This window comes from Chrysemys picta, chromosome 13 (genome assembly GCF_011386835.1).
Source record: "Chrysemys picta bellii isolate R12L10 chromosome 13, ASM1138683v2, whole genome shotgun sequence".
NCBI lineage: Eukaryota > Metazoa > Chordata > Testudines > Emydidae > Chrysemys > Chrysemys picta.
This window is the reverse complement of record NC_088803.1, coordinates 41,872,347-41,891,172: the sequence shown is the minus strand read 5'-3', so window position 1 is coordinate 41,891,172 and position 18,826 is coordinate 41,872,347. Positions and strand designations below refer to the sequence as shown.

The 18,826-nt window shown below is 40.5% G+C and overlaps 1 long non-coding RNA gene across 1 annotated transcript in view; it reads right to left on the bottom strand.

Moving 5' to 3' along the window:
- LOC122174498 (uncharacterized) overlaps window positions 1-18,358 on the bottom strand; it is a 34,416-nt gene extending 16,058 nt beyond the window's left edge. The window contains exon 1 of the long non-coding RNA XR_006176410.2: window positions 18,215-18,358. This is a non-coding gene — a long non-coding RNA (uncharacterized LOC122174498). The remainder of the gene's footprint in view (window positions 1-18,214) is intronic.
- Window positions 18,359-18,826: the final 468 nt, after the last annotated feature.

Below are 18,826 nucleotides of genomic sequence, written 5' to 3'. Positions count from 1 at the left end.
GTCAGGGAGGATACCTGCCCAAATGGCTTAGCAGGTTTCGTCAGTGTCCCTCTGGGGTATTCAAGCTGGCTACTGGAGGGATGATCTGAGACACCACTGGGAATTCAGTTTGCCTCAAGAACAAGAAATGATTCAGGAAAAATCAACATCAGACAATGCATATGCCTCTAATGACTAATTCAGTAAGTTTGGAGAAACCCCAGGCTCGTGTGTATTGCACATCTGAAGGCCAGGACAAAAAAAAGTAGGGTGGCCTACAGTACTGTTTTATCCTGAAATTACTGTACCTGCGTTTATAAGCATCTGTTGGCCATGACTCACTTGGTTTGGTGGGGGAAAGGTCATGTGTTCCTCCGCTTGAATAGCGCATACCCCTGTCCATGTAGTAATAATAGTTAATGTTTGCAGAATATTTTGAAGAGATAATATGCTACTATATCTATGCTAATAGGTTATTTTCAGTAAAACCCAGATATTTCCCAAGCTTAAGATAGAAGAGAAAATTCAGCTCTGTTGTAAATAAGTTCAATTCTTTCAAAGAAAATGTTGTCCTTATGCTGTTAGAAACGGTTTCTCCCTCTCCATACACCCCCGCAGAAAATTGGATTTTCAACAAGATGAAAGTTTTCCACTGAAAATACTTCAAAAACAACAATAGTTTTGCCAGACAGCCAAAATATTTTGCTAGAAAACTTGTGTGTTTTTGGCAGTGTGTAGTCAAAAAGATTTCAGGCCCAGCTGTAGCTGAATTGCTTACATCAGAGGGCAACATTTGGTTCAGAGTATATAGCAATTTTGGTCAACATATATTTGCTTGTATTACAGGAAAAGTAGAGATGGTTTCTACCTGGACCTATTTATTATGCAGTGGTCATTATGTTGCCATGTGAAGATTAGTCAATGGTAAAGAGATACTATCAAGGAGAATAGGGGACAATTATGGGTATGTGACCCTCCCCTTCCCCAAGGACAACTCCATTTGGCATTTGAAGTGAGAGGGTGGAGTAAAGAATTCTCTTTTTATAGGGGTCTGGAGATATCCTCAATCTCTTGGGAAAAATACTTGGAAAAGACATGCCAGTTAGCTTGAGTCAAAGACAAAAAAATTGCTCACAGATGTATCATAATGGACAAGGGATAGTTTAACAACATCCAAAGAGGAAACCCAATTACAGAAGAGGCAGGGGGAGCTTGTACCATTGTTCTCCTTTAGTCTGAATATTGCCTACATGTCTATTGTGTTAGACATAGGCAAACAACATCCACACCTACACCTATGCATCTGGTGTGGTTCTTCGATCTACGTCCCCAGAATCAGAGGGCGATTTTCATACAGCCCCATAAAGGGAATGGGCTTTTCAAAAGCTCTCCCATATTATTTGTATTTATATGCAATAAAAGAAATCACACCCATGTTTGTGTTTTTCTTAACCTTTTTAAAAAGCTCATTAGATGGTTTAGGAGCCTGGAAAGCAGGCCAGAAATGGTGCGATGGGGAAATACAGTAACAGCTGTTAATTTTATGCTAAAAGCTATTTGTTTTGAAATGTTTCAGCTTGGATTTTTTCTGAAAGCAGACAAGCAGAAGGATACAGCCTCCAAGCATGCTTCTGCCAGCACAGTGCCTGTCTAATGCCTTTGCAGCAGCCAGCATAGAGGAATGAGATCATTTTGAATTGAAGTTAGAAATTTATACTAATAAGCTATTTTTTATTACTGGCTTTTGACCAAATGAGAAAGTGTTCTCTAACAGTCAAAAAATACTGTAGGATTTATTCATTTACAAACAATTTAAAGGAAATAGTGGGGACAGAGAATTATACTCTGTTTTTCATTCATTCAACCCAGTTGCACAAGTTCACAAATATATCAGGATACTGAAGCCCATTCTAATGATTTTGTCAGATTATTCTATGAGATTTGCATTCATAGTACTAATTGCAATATTTCAATAGTAGTGCATAATACAGTACTTTATTAACCTGTTTGCTCTGCTTTAGTTCAGCTTAAACTACTATTTCCATCATCAACCTAAACTCCTGGGCATTTATAATAACTTAAGCATAAAAAAATTGTTTTAAATTGCAATATGGCAGAGACCAGTTCAGGTATGAAAGAATATCATTTTTACTCTTATGTGAATTTCAGTGATGGACTGGCAGCGGTGGAAACCGAAACACAACTGCATAAGAGGTACAGTACAGGCAATGGAAATGCAAGCTTCCTGTAGAGCACATTCTCAAAACCACAGCCCAATCAGCACAGCTGCAGCCCATGTGACATCCTCAGGGCCATACAGATAGTGTGTGTGTGTGTGTGTATATGTATATACACTATATATATATAGTGGATGCAGCATATGTGGCCCACAATAGTAAATAGGTTGAGAACCACTGCTGTAGAATATATGAATTGGGTAGTATCCCTTTAAATAGTTTGTGAGCCTTGCAGTGTGCTTTTTGTGTACTGTTTTAAACCCCACCCAGAGGAGAAATGTATGTACATAAATATATTTAACATGCAAAGCCTAGTTATTAAACATTGTGTCACAGGGTCCACTCACCATTGGGAACCTTCTTGTGGTTGCATCTGGGGATTAACTGCACTCAGGTCTGATACCCCCTTCTTCATATCACAACCCTCTCTCTCTCTGGGACTCAGGGTACTCCCTCATCATGACTTAGTTGTCCAACCAGGTCACTATAGTCCTCCCCTTGCAAGGTAGTAAAGTTCCACTGGATCAGCTGTCCTCATGCCACTCCAGTCTTCTAGCCCAGGGCCAGTCCTGTGCCACTTTCCCAGAAGCTGGTAGGGGAACCTGAGGCACCCACTACTCCAGGTTCCAGCCCAGGGACCCTATCTCTAGTAACTACTGTCTACTTACTCCCAACCCTGTCATTATTTCCTGGACTTCTTCCTATTTCTCTTTTCTATCTTCTGGAGTCCCTCTCTGAGTTTACCAGGCCACACTCCCTCCTCCCAGGGAATAAGGGAGGGACTGTAGACTACTCCTTTATTTGGGCTGCTGCCAAAATTTATGGGCCTAAACACACCTCCCTTCTCCCAGGGAATAAGAATAGACCATTTGCCCCCTTCTGGTCTCAGCTCGCAGGCTTTATGCAAGCTCAGCCTGCCCCTGCCCAGCTAGGCTTCATCATCAATTAGCTTTTCAGGGCCCACCTCTTCCCCAGGTGCAACCTATCAACCTGCTTAGCCTTGCCCTATTGGTTCCGGGAAGTGGGCACCTATGCTCAGGTATTTTTTTATACCAATAGAGTTGTATGAAGGGCAAAAGCCACAACACTTCTGCTTTACATCTCTACCAGTGTGCCTTAACCTTGACTAGAAAGAACCAACCCTACCAGCAAGGAGGGAGTTTAGTTTCAGAAATATCGTACTAGTACTTTTCAACTGCAGTAAATTCATGTAAAATATAATGAAAACAAAATAAATGTATAACATTGCCCACACATCCATAATGGTTGTGGAGAGGATTTATTAGCATTGTTTGACATGGCTAGATTGCACACAAGGGGAGGCACATCATCCACTGCCGAGTTTGGGCCTGTATTACCTCCTATTTTAGAATTCTTTGAGGGGGTCAACAAGCATGTGGACAAGGGGGATCCAGTGGATATAGTGTATTTAGATTTTCAGAAAGCCTTTGACAAGGTCCCTCACCAAAGGCTCTTAAGCAAAGTAAGTAGTCATGGGATAAGAGGGAAGGATTTCTCATGGACTGGTAACTGGTTAAAAGATAGGAAACAAAGGGTAGGAATAAATGGTCAGTTTTCAGAATGGAGAGAGGTAAATAGTGGTGTCTCCAAGGGGTCTGTACTGGGCCCAGTCCTATTCAATATATTCATAAATGATCTGGAAAAAGGGGTAAACAGTGAGGTGACAAAATTGGCAGATGATACAAAATTGCTCAAGATAGTTAAGTCCCAGGCAGACTGCAAAGAGCTACAAAAGGATCTCTCAAAACTGGGTGACTGGGCAACAAAATGGCAGAATGTTGATAAATGCAAAGTTATGCACATTGGAAAACATAACCCCAACTATACATATAAAATGATGGGGGTCTAAATTAGCTGTTACCATTCAAGAAAGAGATCTTGGAGTCATTGTGGATAGTTCTCTGAAAACATCCACTCTATGTGCAGCAGCAGTCAAAAAAGCAAACAGAATGTTGGGAATTATTAAGAAAGAGATAGCTAATAAGACAGAAAATATCATATTGCCTCTCTATAAATCCATGGTACACTCACATCTTGAATACTGCATGCAGATGTGGTCGCCCCATCTCAAAAGAGATATATTGGAATTGGAAAAGGTTCAGAAAAGGGCAACAAAAATTATTAGGGGGTATGAAACAGCTGTCATATGAGGAGAGATTAATAAGACTGGGACTTTTCAGCTTGGAAAAGAGATGACTAAGGGGGTATATGATAGAGGTCTATAAAATCATAACTGGTGTGGAGAAAGTAAATAAGGAAGTTTTATTTACTCCTTCTCATAACACAAGAACTAGGGGTCACCAAATGAAATTAATAGACAGCAAGTTTAAAACAAATAGAAGGAAGTGTTTTTTCATACAACGCACAGTCAATCTGTGGAACTCCTTGCCAGAGGATGTTGTGAAAGCCAAGACTATAACAGGGTTCTAAAAAGAACTAGATAAGTTCATGGAGGATAGGTCCATCAATGACTATTAGCCAGGATGGACAGGGATGGTGTCCCTAGCCTCTGTTTGCCAGAAGCTGGGAACGGGTGACAGGGGATGGATCACTTGATGATTACCTGTTCTGTTCATTCCCTCTGGAGCTGGCATTGGCCACTGTTGGAAGACAGGATAGTGGGCGAGCTGAACCTTTGGTCTGACCCAGTATGGCCGTTCTTATGTTCTATTCTGATATGCTTAGGGTGACCAGATGTTCATAGTGAAAAACAGGGTAGCTGGCAGGAGGAGTGGAGTGCTGCAGGGTATCAGAGTGGTGGGCACAGGATCATTCTGGAAGCTGTGGTGGGGTGGGGGACCCACAGAGAGGAAAACAGCAACATGAAAAGCCTGGTTAATGATTAGTTCTTGAGGTTCATATAAGCCCAGCCAGATTGGTCATCAGCTGTGCTAGCTCAGCTTCTCAATGGATCCTTCCAGCAGCTGTCATCTGCTTATCCAATTGACAGGGACACCAGGAAAGGTCCTGGAAGCCGTTCCCCCGCCCCTATTCCTTCACCATGGATATTTCTGCAGAAAGGAGTGATCTGGAACAAAGTCTCAAATGAGCTGTGGGGGAAACCCTCCCCTTCCTACGGGGCTGTTTGTAGAGTCCCAAAATAACGCAGCAATTTGGCACCAACTGAATGCCTGAGAAGGCCAGACTGCCTGCTGTTCACAGACTGAACTTCTGTGTAAATAGTAGGAAGTCAGCTCCTCTCTAACTTGTATACTGCTGCTCAATATAGAGAAGTCCTGCTTTTTAAAGGACTTGTTCTCGCGTTCTCTCAGCATAGCGTGCTCTGTATAGAATCCACTTCGGCAGGTGGTTTGAAAGCGTTCAAACCTTTTAGACAAATAGGCAAAGATGTTTGTTTGTTTTTAAATGAAGGAGTATCTAGTACATTTCAGATAATCTTACAAGATGGGACTGACCCGAGACTTGCCGCCTTGGTTGTTGGTAACTAATGAACTTTAATTTGATTGCTAAACAGCCGTCCTGCCAAAAGTAGAATAAAGAGAAATGCAGAGACAGTCATTTTGAGAGAGCTCTTTTGCAAGCTGGCTCACCGCTTGTGGTGGTGTCAATGAAGAGTTGAATCAAATTGCTAAGACATTTTGTAATTTCCTCCAAGAAGATACAGGTCCTTTTTGATGTATTGACAGCAGTTCCTCAGGATGTTGATGCTCCGCTTCACTGGTTTTACATTACAGCTTTTCCTTTCCTTAGCTGCATCAGATTCATCCACCCCCTACTCTACCCTCCCCACTTCTGTCCAGATGAGAATCATTGGGCCAAATTCTCAGTTATGTCCCTTTTAGCACTCTGGCAGTGTAACAAGGGGCAAAAATGGCTCCCTGAGACTACTCTGGCATAAAACTTGTGTAGGGGCTCTTCTCTGCTCCTGCTTCCAACCCCTGGTGGAGGGGGTATGTCAGGACACGGTGGCCCAGGGGTGGCCAGAAAGCCCTGTGCTACATCTGTTTGTTGCTTCCCCATTGGGGTAGGGGCCTAAGGAAACAAAGGGAAAGTTAGAAAAGAACCATTTTCAAACTATACAAATAACTCCAGTTACTTTGCACACACTAGGTCAGAGGTAGCAATGATGGAAGTAAGTAGTTACCAGCCCATGGCACTGCTAAGGATGGGTGCACCAGGTCAGAGAAAATAAATTGGAATCAAACAGGAATCAAGTTTTAGAGACCGTCTGAAACTCCCATTGAATTCAGGGGGCTCTAGCCTGGGCCTCTCCTGAGCTACTTGATTCCTGTCAGGAATGAGGACTTGCAGCTATACCTGCCCAGTCTCTGGTCAGCCTATGAGCACAGCTGAGCCTGTGCTACCTGACTGGCCAGGAAAGTCAGTAAACATGCCCTTAAGCCCAACCTCAACAACTGGTCTCTGGCTGCTGAACACAATGCTAGCAGCTGTGATCTTTCCTGGACCTGCCTTGCTCCACCCCTGATCCTGCCTTGTTCCCAGTCTGGCTTCTGTCCTGCCCTGCCCAGTCCACTCCAGCCCTGCTTCCCTACTGGTTTTTTGACTCTGGCTCTGACCCTTGGCTTTGATTACTGGCTTCCTGACGCTGGCTCCTGTCCCAGCCACTAGGCCTCACTGCCCGCATCCTGGTTCAGGACCGTTCCAGCCAGACAAAAGGGCGGAAAACCAGAAGTCTTGTAAGGCCTTTCCTCAGATCTCCATCCCGCTCATGGATACTATTGATATGATTCTGTTAAGCATCCAGAGTGATTCCTCGCTCCATTGAAGTCTAGGGGAGTTTGCCATTGACTTTAATAGGTCCAGAACAGGCAACTTTTGACATGCGGCCCATCAGGGAAATCTGCCGACAGGCCGGGGCAGTTTGTTTACCTGCAGCGTCCGCAGGTTCGGCCAATCGCAGCTCCCACTGGCCGCGGTTCGCCGTTCCAGGCCAATGGGGGCTGCGGGAAGCAGCAGCCAGCACATCCCTATCCCCAGCAGAAAACACAAAACACTATATGGATCTATTTGTTCCTATCAACATCTGTTCTCAGCAACATCTGGTTAGTTTGCTCTGTATATATGGAAAGTAAGTGGGAAAACAATTTTATAAGTGGAAACTATAAGAAGGAAAATCTGGAATTAAAGAGATGTTAATTATACTATGCCATTTTCAATGAAAATCATCAAAAACGTTCATTTAAGAGGCAAATAGTCTAGGCTGAGCAATCAGATATGCAAATGGATAAAAGCACAATGCAATATTTTGAAAGAAAAAGCAAATTGTCTTGGCATCAAACGTTTTGCTGCTGTTTCCTCCCTAAATAAAATGCAGGACGCTCTAAAAACCTTTTTTAATCAGAGAAAAATGGACCCACTTCAGCACAGAATATAAATTGAAATTTATATTTATATTTTCTCTTATTAGTATACTTCACAACCTTGCCACCTTTTTCCATCTGCTGAATACTGAGATTGATATTAACCAATGATATTCAAAGCATCTAAAGGCGAGGACCAGCACTCAGCCTATGTACCACTTGCGTTGTCAAGACAGGGCTTATATTTAATTAAAATGAGGCATGGGCCCTTTACAAAGGGGAGAATTTCATCCCTAAAAGAGTTTGGTTATTAATTATAAACTTTTATAAGTCAATTTATTAAATTGATAGCCCTTAACATAATGACTGTTGTTGCCATTTTGTCACCTTTGTCAGTTGGGTGTGGCAGCAGTATTGAGCTATTCTATTGTCTCCCAATCCAAAAAAGAACCAGGGAGAAGATTCCTGTCTATCTTTAATTGATCTCTGCTGACTTTACTGAAAAGACAATTTTTGTTCCTCTTAGTACTTGCAGAGCTGACTTCCGGACTGTGATTTCTTGAGAACGGTTTGGTCTATAATAGAACCTGCAGTGTGTTAGAAGAGTAAGACACTCTGGGATCTGAAAATTAAGATGATGTGTCTCTCTTTCTAGTAATAAAAGATTCTGCAAGCAAAATTTAGCTGACAATGTATGTGAATGAGGCAGAGAACAGGATATCCTTGCTCTTCACAGCTTGACTTTCAGATCTCAGCTGAATTTACAGCTCTGGCAGTTAGAAAGAAAACATCCTTTGACTTGTAAACTGATCAAATTAGAAACTCAATACAGTCTCTTTTCTAACAATAGCCACACTTTATAATCAGCATAAAATGTGTAACATATGGAAGTAAAGGGCTGGAATAGAGCAATAATAAGCTAAATGCAATTTCCATTTACCCTGCTAAAACTAGATTAATGCCATTGAAATAGCTACTCCAAATTCACACTGAGAGCAGAATTTAGTCCCATTTATACATCACCATTCACAAAAAAAATTCTCTCAGTGCTTTCCAAACTTATTTAAAGTAAAATATAGTCAAATAAACAGTTTGAGTTTTGGTCTCAAAATGTGAATTCTGAATCTAGCTCAGAAGGCCCAAGTGCATGGTAGACTCAAAAGCCAAGATTTTCAAAACTGGGTACCAAAAGTTATTTAGGAACTTAAATAAGTGGCCTGATTATCAGAAGCACCAGCAGCTCCCATTGACTTTAATAGGAGCTTGTGAGAGCTCAGCATTTTTGAAAAATCAGATATCTTCTCACGGTGCCTAAATATGGAGTTAGAAGCCTAACTTCAGGCATCCAGTTTTGAGAATCTTGACTAAAATTTTTGGAGAGATCTGAATAGAGAGAAATTGAATCTTGATGGCACAAACAGATAAATCAATGTTCAAAAGTCTAAAAGAGTGGAAAGCAATGAGAAAAGAACCTGGGGAAAGAAGGCCATTCCCCAATCAGGGTTCACTCCTTTATTCAGCATTCCTGGCTCCACAAACATTTGTCCTTGCTTCTCCCCATCCTTATTCCCCCAAATATTCTTTAGCCTCAGACATTAACCTATGGATGATTGGTTGGATGACAAATGGTGCCTGTGTTAGTTCCCCCCCACTGCTCCCCTCTCCCCCCCCACACACACTCTTTCTGCCCTTTGATTGATGATAGACCCAAGGTATATTTTTCTTCAGCTGTCTTGTTTTTAATGGCTGGCAGCATGGGGTCATTCTGAGTGATGGTTTTAAAAATCAATGCTAATTCTGGAATTGTAAACAATCATCCAGACAAAGGCTATACCCACCAGCCTGGGTGTTGGATCTTTGCATGGTTGCACACTGCACTGCCTTTAGACTGATGAGATTAGCGCTTGCTTTTTTAAAAGCATTGTCCCGGGTCTAGATTGTGCAATTCAGCTTGTATTGAGATGGGGGCCAGACCTGCACTGACCCAGTGGGGGCACGAAGGAGGCATTCTGCACATGAAAGTCTTACAGGGGGCGGGCCTTACACCAACCTGCAACTTTAAAGATACAGCGTACTCCCTTCTCTGAAGCCAGCCAGCTCAGTTGGCTGGTATATAGATGAGACAGTCAGGGCTCTGAATTCTCTTTGTCTCCATCTTCCTCAGAACATAATGCCCTCCTAGGGAATAGTTAGGGAACAGTCTGAGTGCAGGGGCAGCAGTTTTGCCCAGACACAAATAGGAGGGGAGAGTCTGCTTATTCCCTTTACTCCTACCACGCAATGGCAGACCATGTCGGGGATAAGCAGGCTCTAGCCTATAGGAATGGAGCTATTTATTTACTGATAGGACCAATACATTTTCCTTACTGATTATTTGCTTCAGTTTTATATTGTGGGTGGGTTTTTTATATTGAGGTGAGTTCTGATTTTTACCAGCACCGTTAACATGCACAAAAATTGAACACGAAGCTGCTAACCAAAGCCAAAGGAGAATGGCTGCGAAAATAAGCCAAGACACTCTGCAGTGACATTCAGGAGGAAAAAGCTTGTGTTTCATTGGAATAAATAATCAAATGCTTCAGTGGATGCCAAGCAAAAAAAGAAGGCCAACAGCAAATAAACTTTACTACATTAGTCCTTCTGTCAATCCATCTGTCTCCTCCTTCCACTTAGCTTCTCCATCTCACTCTAATATGCCCTGAAAAAAGAGTGATTTTTTTTACTTGCAAAAAAATAAATAAATGTTTTTCCAGTATTTGGGGGTGTGCATTTCCAAGCCTATTTATGTGAGTTTTTCATAGGCACTAAGAGGAGAATATTCTATGGAGTATTCAGAACACAAGCTTTTAGGAAAGAATGTTTATAAATGGAGCTTGCACTCCAAGTTTCCAAACATTGGTGCAATGGCACAAATATATGTTACCATCTGTAGCCACAAACCCAGAATTTGTATGCAAACTTGCATTTGCAATCCAAATTGTCTGAAATCACACTTAACTACCTGCTGTCTCAGGATGTTTACTGTTTGCTGTTTAATTGCCATAATCCAATTCACCATTATAACTTTTAAATATGAAATTAAAGTAGACTAACTTATTAATTATTCCAGAGTGTGGTATTTTTCTCTTTATGTGTGCTTTATTATGATTTTTTTTTCAGATCATTTTACTATGTAACTTTGTTAAACTCTAGATTTTACTTTTGAACACTCCTAATTAGAAACCACCGACAAATACGCTAAAAAATAAAAGTTGGACATGAGTAATATGTGATAAGTCAAAAATGACTGGTGAAAAATGTTCCATTGGAAACTTTTCTTTTATTGGTGGAAGATTGGTTGTTTTACTGAGAAATTTGCAGAAAGTGACAGCTTTCCTTGAAAAATTTAATAGGAAGAGAAGGTGAGATATTAGATAATGTTTTTAAAGTGCCCAGTGGCCAGATTGAAAAAGTATTTAGATGCCTAAAGATGCACATAGGTGTCTAGTGAGATTTTTAAAAGCACCTAAGTGAGTTAGGCACTTAACTCCTGTTGAAATCAATGGGAATTATGCACTTAAACTGCATAGACACTTTTGAAAATCTCACTAGGTGTCCAGCTGTATTTTAGGTGCCTAATTATCTATGAAAATATGGACCTAAATGACTTAGAAGTAGAGAGGTGAATTTTTTGGCTGGAAAATGCAAATTCAAGTAGCAAATTTGTGTCAACTCGGCAAATTGGTTTGTTCAGAAAAAAGGGTAAAAACATTAAGTGTTGAAACCGCTCATTGAAGTTTTCTAAATGAAACATTTTGATTTTTTGGGCTAGATTCACAAGTGGGCTTATGTGCCAGTCACAAAACCCAAGGATGTGGTGGCGGTGTCCCTTGAAACTGTATTTTTCAATTAATAAACTATTTGTCCAAAAAATTTCATCCAACTCTAAGGAGTGACATGAACTGGGACACTTGAAATTCTGGAAATGATACACAGTTTTATGACAGAATATACATGTTAGGGCCTGATTTGCTACTACTCTACACCTCCTTTATAGAAATAACAGGTCAGATTTTCACAGTGTACTTTGGTGCACACCACTCTGAAAATAGTGGGAAATGCAATATATGCCCATATTAATGACAGCAGAAAGAAAGCAAGAAACAGAAAGAGAACGAGTGCACCAGAAGCCGTTAGTTACATCAATGGGAGACTTTCATCCTAATAAAGTTTCACTGTACAGTTTCACTCAGAAATCTTTCTAGTCTGAAATGCTCAGCACTATCAAGTTAATGAAAATTATTGCTTTTTTCCTGTGCCACTGTCTAATTGCCGCTAGGCTCGCCCACTTTGAAGACAGTCTCTTTCCAGCTTGGAATAGTGAGCAGGAAATATGACGTCAGGGCTGACTGGCTTCAAAACTGCATTTCAGAATAGTGAAGGAGCGGAAGCACCCGTCTTGTCCCTCTGATTTCCTTCTCCCTTTATAACAGACACTGCACTAAGAAACATACGTTGAGACTAATGAATCAGATAACCTTTACTATGTAATTCAGCTAAAATCCTCTCTCTGCTCCTCTTCACATGATTATTATTCAGCACCAGAGAATGTCAATGCTGTATCTCCAGAACTCAGAAGCCTTGTCAGCCAATGTCAGAACATGGAGGGACGCAACAAATAAATGTTATGGAAGCCACAGCATTACTGATCTTTGCTTTTAATGAGTTTGACTCTGATAGTAGATCTGTTTGACAACTAAATAATCTAGATTTTATGATCTCCTTAAACATCCCTCAGCTATTCGGTTAAGGAATAAAACAAAGAACCCAGGGAGCAGTGTAAACTTGCCACATTAGTAAATGGCATTGTAATTAAAACTTAGCTCAGTATTTACGTGTCCTACTTTGGAATTGATTGGCAATCAATATAGTCTTTATTTTTACTAGGATTGTTTATTATCTAGTGACACAGTTATTGACACATGTTAAATGGGGGGGGGAAGTATTTTAAATTAAACAAAAACAAAAAATTACCTTTGCTGGCAGAAACAATCAGAAGCAATCAAGAAAGGAAATTTAACAGACCTTGTTAATGTTGTGCTCTTATTTATTTCTGCAAAAGGATCTGCAATGGTTAATAAAACTCCCACAGTTGCCTGCCTGATCTTCAGCGTACAGATGTGTGTGACAGGTCTGGCTATCACTGTAGCTCAATTCCCAATATAGTTTACTGGCAAAACAGAAAAGCAAATGTGTAGCTCAGTCCTTCAGCTGCAGACTCTAGCAAGAGCTGTGTGGTCTCTGGGTTTGCTATTTCCTTTCTGAAAGGGTACTGAAATTTGGCAATGACTCTGACACGGCTCCAAAGAGTATGACACTTGTTAATGTACTAGTTGTCTCTAAATCTGTCCATTGGATTCAGTTTATGTCTACCCTACAGAGACTATACTGGCACAACCCCATAGTGTAGAAACAGCCTACAGCAACAAAAAGGGTTTTTTGGTGGTGTAGGAATACCACCTCCCTGAACAATGGTAGCTACATTGATGGAAGCATTCTTCCAGCAACAGAACTGCATATACACTGGGGGTTGGACTGGAATAGCTATGTCAGTCAGGGGTGTGGGTTTTATTTATTTAGTTATTTATTTTTGCGCACACTTGACTGTTGTAGCTATGTTGATGTAACTTTTAAGTGTAGACCAAACATCAGATTCAATTTAGGGGCAGTGAATGCCATAGAATCATAGAATATCAGGGTTGGAAGGAACCTGAGAAGATCATCTAGTCCAGAGGTTCCCAAAGTGGGCGATACTGCCCCCTGGGGGGCGCTGGAACGATCCGGGGGGGGCAGTAGTAGCCTCAGGTGCAATTGGGGGGCATTGAATAAAAATAAGGGGGCGGTGGAAGCATAAAGAAAGAAGAGAATATAAGAAAATTTTGAAAAACCGTTCGTACATGTTTCATCTGTTGTGTAACATAGAGTTAAAGTTGTAGTGATTACTTTATTTTCCAAATAAATTCACAAATTATAACCGATCAGGTTATAATTAACAAGCACGTGTTGGCAGGCGAGCATGTCGCGCATTGTCGGGAAGTCCAGCATGCATCGGCAGGAATATGTGCGTGTAATGACTTGTTTACAATACGATACTATAAATAGGCGACGTATGAAATCTAATTTAGATTGTTTCTGAATTGTGTAAAAAGCAGTTAACAATAGTGCAATAAGTATTTAAATTTTTTTATTCATAATTCGATACCTTCGATCTTTACGGATTATGGATCACATACAGAGCAAATTGTATTATTGTTGTTTCAATAAAACAGCAATTTACACGTGAGTATTTTTATACATTTTCTTACATATCTACCGTACGTTTCTGTGTCTCTAGTGCTTACTAATAATAAAATCGTAGCAGGCTTGTGTCGGTACAGTACTATTTGAAGTGTACAGTCAATATATTTGTCATATTTTTTATTACAATATTAACGAAAACAGGGGAATGAAATAAAAAAAAACTGTTAACTATTAACATTTATTTATATCTATCGAATCATCTGTGTTAATTGGTAAATAAGGCGTGTGTTAATAAGGAACAATTATTTAAATAAGGGCAAACTAAATTAAAACTATAACTGATTTTTAATTGCATATTGATTATTTTTTAAATTAATTTTTTCTTGATAAATTTAGTTTGATATTTGACAATTTAATATCAAATACATATATCTAACGCTGAGCAAAGAACAAAACCCAGTTTATTAGTTTCATTAGTATTTTAGTTTGGTTGTCTTTTGCCGTCTTACGCAAAAACCACTGTATACCTGATGTCGTGGGCGATATTCTAATAACACATCTTTCTTTACTATATTGTAGGACGTAGGTAGAAATATAGATACATAAAAGAATGTAAATTTGTCACTGCATCTTTCTGTTTGTTCGCTTAAGGAAGGTAGATTTCTAGGGGGGCGCTGAGTAATTTTTTTCTGAAAAGGGGGGCGCTGAGTAATTTTTTTTCTGAAAAGGGGGCGGTAGGCCAAATAAGTTTGGGAACCTCTGATCTAGTCCAACCCCCTGCTCAAAGCAGGACAAAACCCCAGACAGTTTTTTTTCACCCCAGTTCCCTAAATGGCCCCCCTCAAGGATTGAACTCACAATGCTGGGTTTAGCAGGCCAATGCTCAAACCACTGAGCTATCCCTTCCCCCTCCCTAGTAGTATCAAAGTAATTATGGAAAACCAGGATCTCTTGTGTGAGATCTGTATCCACTAAGCCATTTTGGTCTGAGTCCAAAACATGTAAGAAAATATCTTATAGGTCTCAGTGCACTAGAAGCAATACATGAATGGTAAATGTTTGGACCTTGATTCAGAAAAGCACAGAAGCATGTTTGTAAATCCCATTGAAGTAATGGTTTAATGGAGTCAGATCTCTCTCCTGAATAATGATGCTTTCCTGAATTAGGGCCGTAATGAAGGAGCTTTCATTCCTTTTAGCCTTTTCTCTTGTTTCCTATATACGGTATTAAACATTTATCTATTTTACCAAAAGGAGCACTGTTCTGCCTCCAGAAGTCCATGCTTTAGAAAGACTAAAGATATGAATAAGTATGAACTACACGCCCAACTGGTGCTTTAACAATATTCAGAAGATGCACGAGTGTGACCACTATTATCAGTCATTATTTTTGTGTCCCATTTGTGAAAATGCTGAAGAAGCAGGTGCACTGTGTTTACAAAGGCTATTTCTAAAGGATCCGGTATAGTAGCAGTGTTATATTGCACGTTATAATCAACATAGTAACACCATGAACTCAATTATGCTCATGTATGAGTTGGCCATATGGTGTTTAAGCCACCTCTTCTCCTAACCTCCAAGAAACCTTCATAACCACTCCGATGAAGCATCCAAGATGCAGAGTGCCATTCATTGCTCTATGCGTGCATCTTTCCCATCACTGCCAAAGCATTCATAACACACAGGTCTCTTTGTGCCCAGGCCAGAAACTTTAATCACTTCTACTAGGGACAAGCTACTTAATAGAGGCATCTTCCTCCTTTCCAGATCATTGTTTGATTAATAAGGGGATGAAAGAATGGCACATCTCTCTTATTGGTAAGATGTGCAACTAGCAATTAGTTGCTAAATGTGCAACTTGCAGCAAAAAAGAGTCCCTTATGTTGTAGATCTCCACAGAGATTACAAGCAAAGAGCTGAACGCCATTCCTTCTTGAAAGCTTGAAGCCTCCAATGTATCTAGTACAGCTGTGGTTGGTGTCTCCTGTCTAAATAGATAGCCCTATTAAAATGTCATTAGTGCTCCAGAAAAGTTTGCTTCGCAGTTTAAGGCTCTTTTTTAGGTACTAAGTGTTTATCAGTTATAATTTTATCTTGACTCTTGCTGACTTACAGATATATGGCAGTTATATTCTGCTCCCCTGGGAAGCACAAAGGGGGAGCCCATGGCTGCCCAGTGGCTAGCTTGAAGCATGAAGGCCCAGTCCCTCCTCTGTGTAGCAGAAGGAGGACCCTAGCAGACACCACACCCCAGCACTACCCCACTCCTGACATCCATCAAATCCACATGGGGCAGCATGTCTCCCTCACAAAAGCCCATGTGAGGTTAGGAATTACTTTTCTGAATTCTTTAGTACAATGAGTGGGAGCTAGTGATGGTGGGAGAATTTTCCCAGAACCTCATTCAGCTGGAATGTGCCATTCTATCTAAATGCTTTGTGAAACTAGAGATTTTGCTGAAATTTCATTTTAGAAGAAAACCAGAAGAAAGTTATGACAACGTTAAAATATCCTGCTCTGACATTTTTTGAATGAAACATTTTGGGTTTTTTTTTTGTTTTGAAATGACATTTTATTTTGCATTTTTAAAAAAATATATAAATATAATTTTTAAAAGGTCTAAATCGAGACAAAACAATTTGATTTTGTTGAAAGGAAATAGTTTGATTGACCCTCAGCAATTTTTGTTCAGAATTTTCCTTGGTGGAGAATTTTTAAACTTTCCTAATTTTAGAACAAAGCCAAATTATGAAATCTCAAAAATACTTCAGAAATTGAGTATCCATCCTCTGCATAGCTCTAGTGGGGACATATGTGAAGAGGGAAGAATGATAGTCAACTGAACGGTGTGGGGAGGACACAGAAAAAGAGGCCCTAGGGGAAAACTGAGAAGTTTGGATTGTGTAGGGGAAAATGGCAGAGTGGGTTATGAGCAAGGGAGGTACTTTGCTTAGTATTTTAGTGGGTTAAATTCCAATTTACAAAGAAAATAAGCATAGATTTGTAGTCAAGGGTTGCCAATAGTCAAAGACTGATGGTATTTTTTGGCTGTAACTGTGAGAGGGATTTGTTTTTTTTTAAAATCACATGTTCATATATTGCTAGACAATTAACCATAGGCATAACTATCTGGAGCATCTGCATGACCATATTGCTATAAACCTTCATCCTACCCTTCCTTCTCTCCCATTGTATCATATAACTGAATAGGTTGCATTATTTGCAGCATTAAATACTGCTTCTGATAATGTTGCATGCTTTTTGTAGTCATCCTTCTTTCTGCATGCTTATTTTTGTTCGGGTTTGTGACCCTTTTATAACCAGAAAGTTTGCCTTCTAGCTAAAGTATTTGTACAGCCCCCATGACCACAGGATCTGAGCACCTCACTATCTTTACTGTGCTTATCCTCACTGCATTTGTGTGAGGTAGGGAAGTGTTATTTACTCCCATTTTACATATGAAGATCTGAGGCACGAAGAGGCTACGTGACTTGCCCAAGGTCACATAAGAAGTCTGTGTCTGATCAGGGAAATGAACCCATTTTCCTATGACCCGGGCTAATGCCCTCACTGCTGGACCCTTATTGCCAGCTGATCTCTCCATGATAATGTGTTCAGAAGGTGAAACAGACATACAGAAAACTTCCCTGCAGGAGGAGTGTAGGAGAGGAACTCTACTGCTAAAACCAAACACTCCTATCCATCTAAAAACACAGGAGATTTCATTTTCTCAGATAGTCAATTATGCCAACAGGATTGTAAATCGTGGTGCCTCCAGAACTCTTCTTTCCTAGGCCATTTTTTTGTTTATTTGGTTAAAGTCTGAGGTGGCAGCAGCGGTTCTCTGATTTTCCTTGTTATCAACCCTAGCATACATTGAGATTACACCATTATTTTTTTATTGAAGGACATGTTCAAATTGCAGTTTGATACGAGACTATAGACTGCCATTTCTGTCATCTCATCCCCTGGCTCATCCTCCTCACAAGCTGTTTCTTTTGGCCCACAACAGAAAAGACATCAAGTGCCAAATCCATCCCTGGCTTAACTCCAGTGGGCCCAACACTGCTACAATAGCAGTCCAAGAATTTACAGTCAGTATTGGACATGTGGCAAACTGGCGCTTTCTGATTTTCCTTGTTCCAAACAGTCTTTTTCAATTTTCTGCAAGACAGAAGCTTCTTAGACTGACCTACAATAGACAGTTTAATGCAAGCTACAAGCCTGATCTCCGATGGCTTAGTGGTGAAGCATGACATGCTTGGAAGCATGGAAGACAATCCATGAATCCCATGTAAGGAGATTATGGAGGATTTTTTTCCACATTCTTGCAAGACCAAGATTAAATGGGAACATGATATGAGAACTTGCACCTCAAGCTTTGACTGCATTAGAGCAATGCATGACTGCGCTTACCTTATTGGGATTGGCACCATAGTGATGCAACTGCTTCGGCTGTATCACAGTCTTCTGAGGTCTGAAAAAAAGAAAACAAGAACCAAGGCATTAGTAATGTCACACACAGATACACAAGACAACCCATCTAGCCCACCTGAGTAAATCCCGGATCTCTACCTAATTCCCCATGAACTAATGTTCTCCCCAGTTCCCTTCCCTGGATGATCTGTAGTGTTTTGGGTCCTTGTATGAGATGGGAAGGAAGTAAGGTGGAACTTCCTCAACAGTCATAACAACAGTTCTCTGATCCCCCAAGCACCACCACCCAAAGATATGGCACTTATCATGTACGTTCCAGGCTTCCAGGGACTCTCTACCATACCACATGTAAGTGTGACGGCTTAGCAGGGTGTCATCCCTAGTCCTTGCAATACATCTACAGACCCTTGTTCGAGACAGGGCCATTCACAGCATCCACTGGAACAATCCAAAACTGTCAGCAGTTGCAAAATATACAGTATATGCCATGTCATAAACATCATGCACCTGTTCCAGGAATGGGCCAGCAAACTCTGCCAGGCAGCATGGAATAGGTGTGACTGTCACCCACTACTGAGTGTGTACTACAGG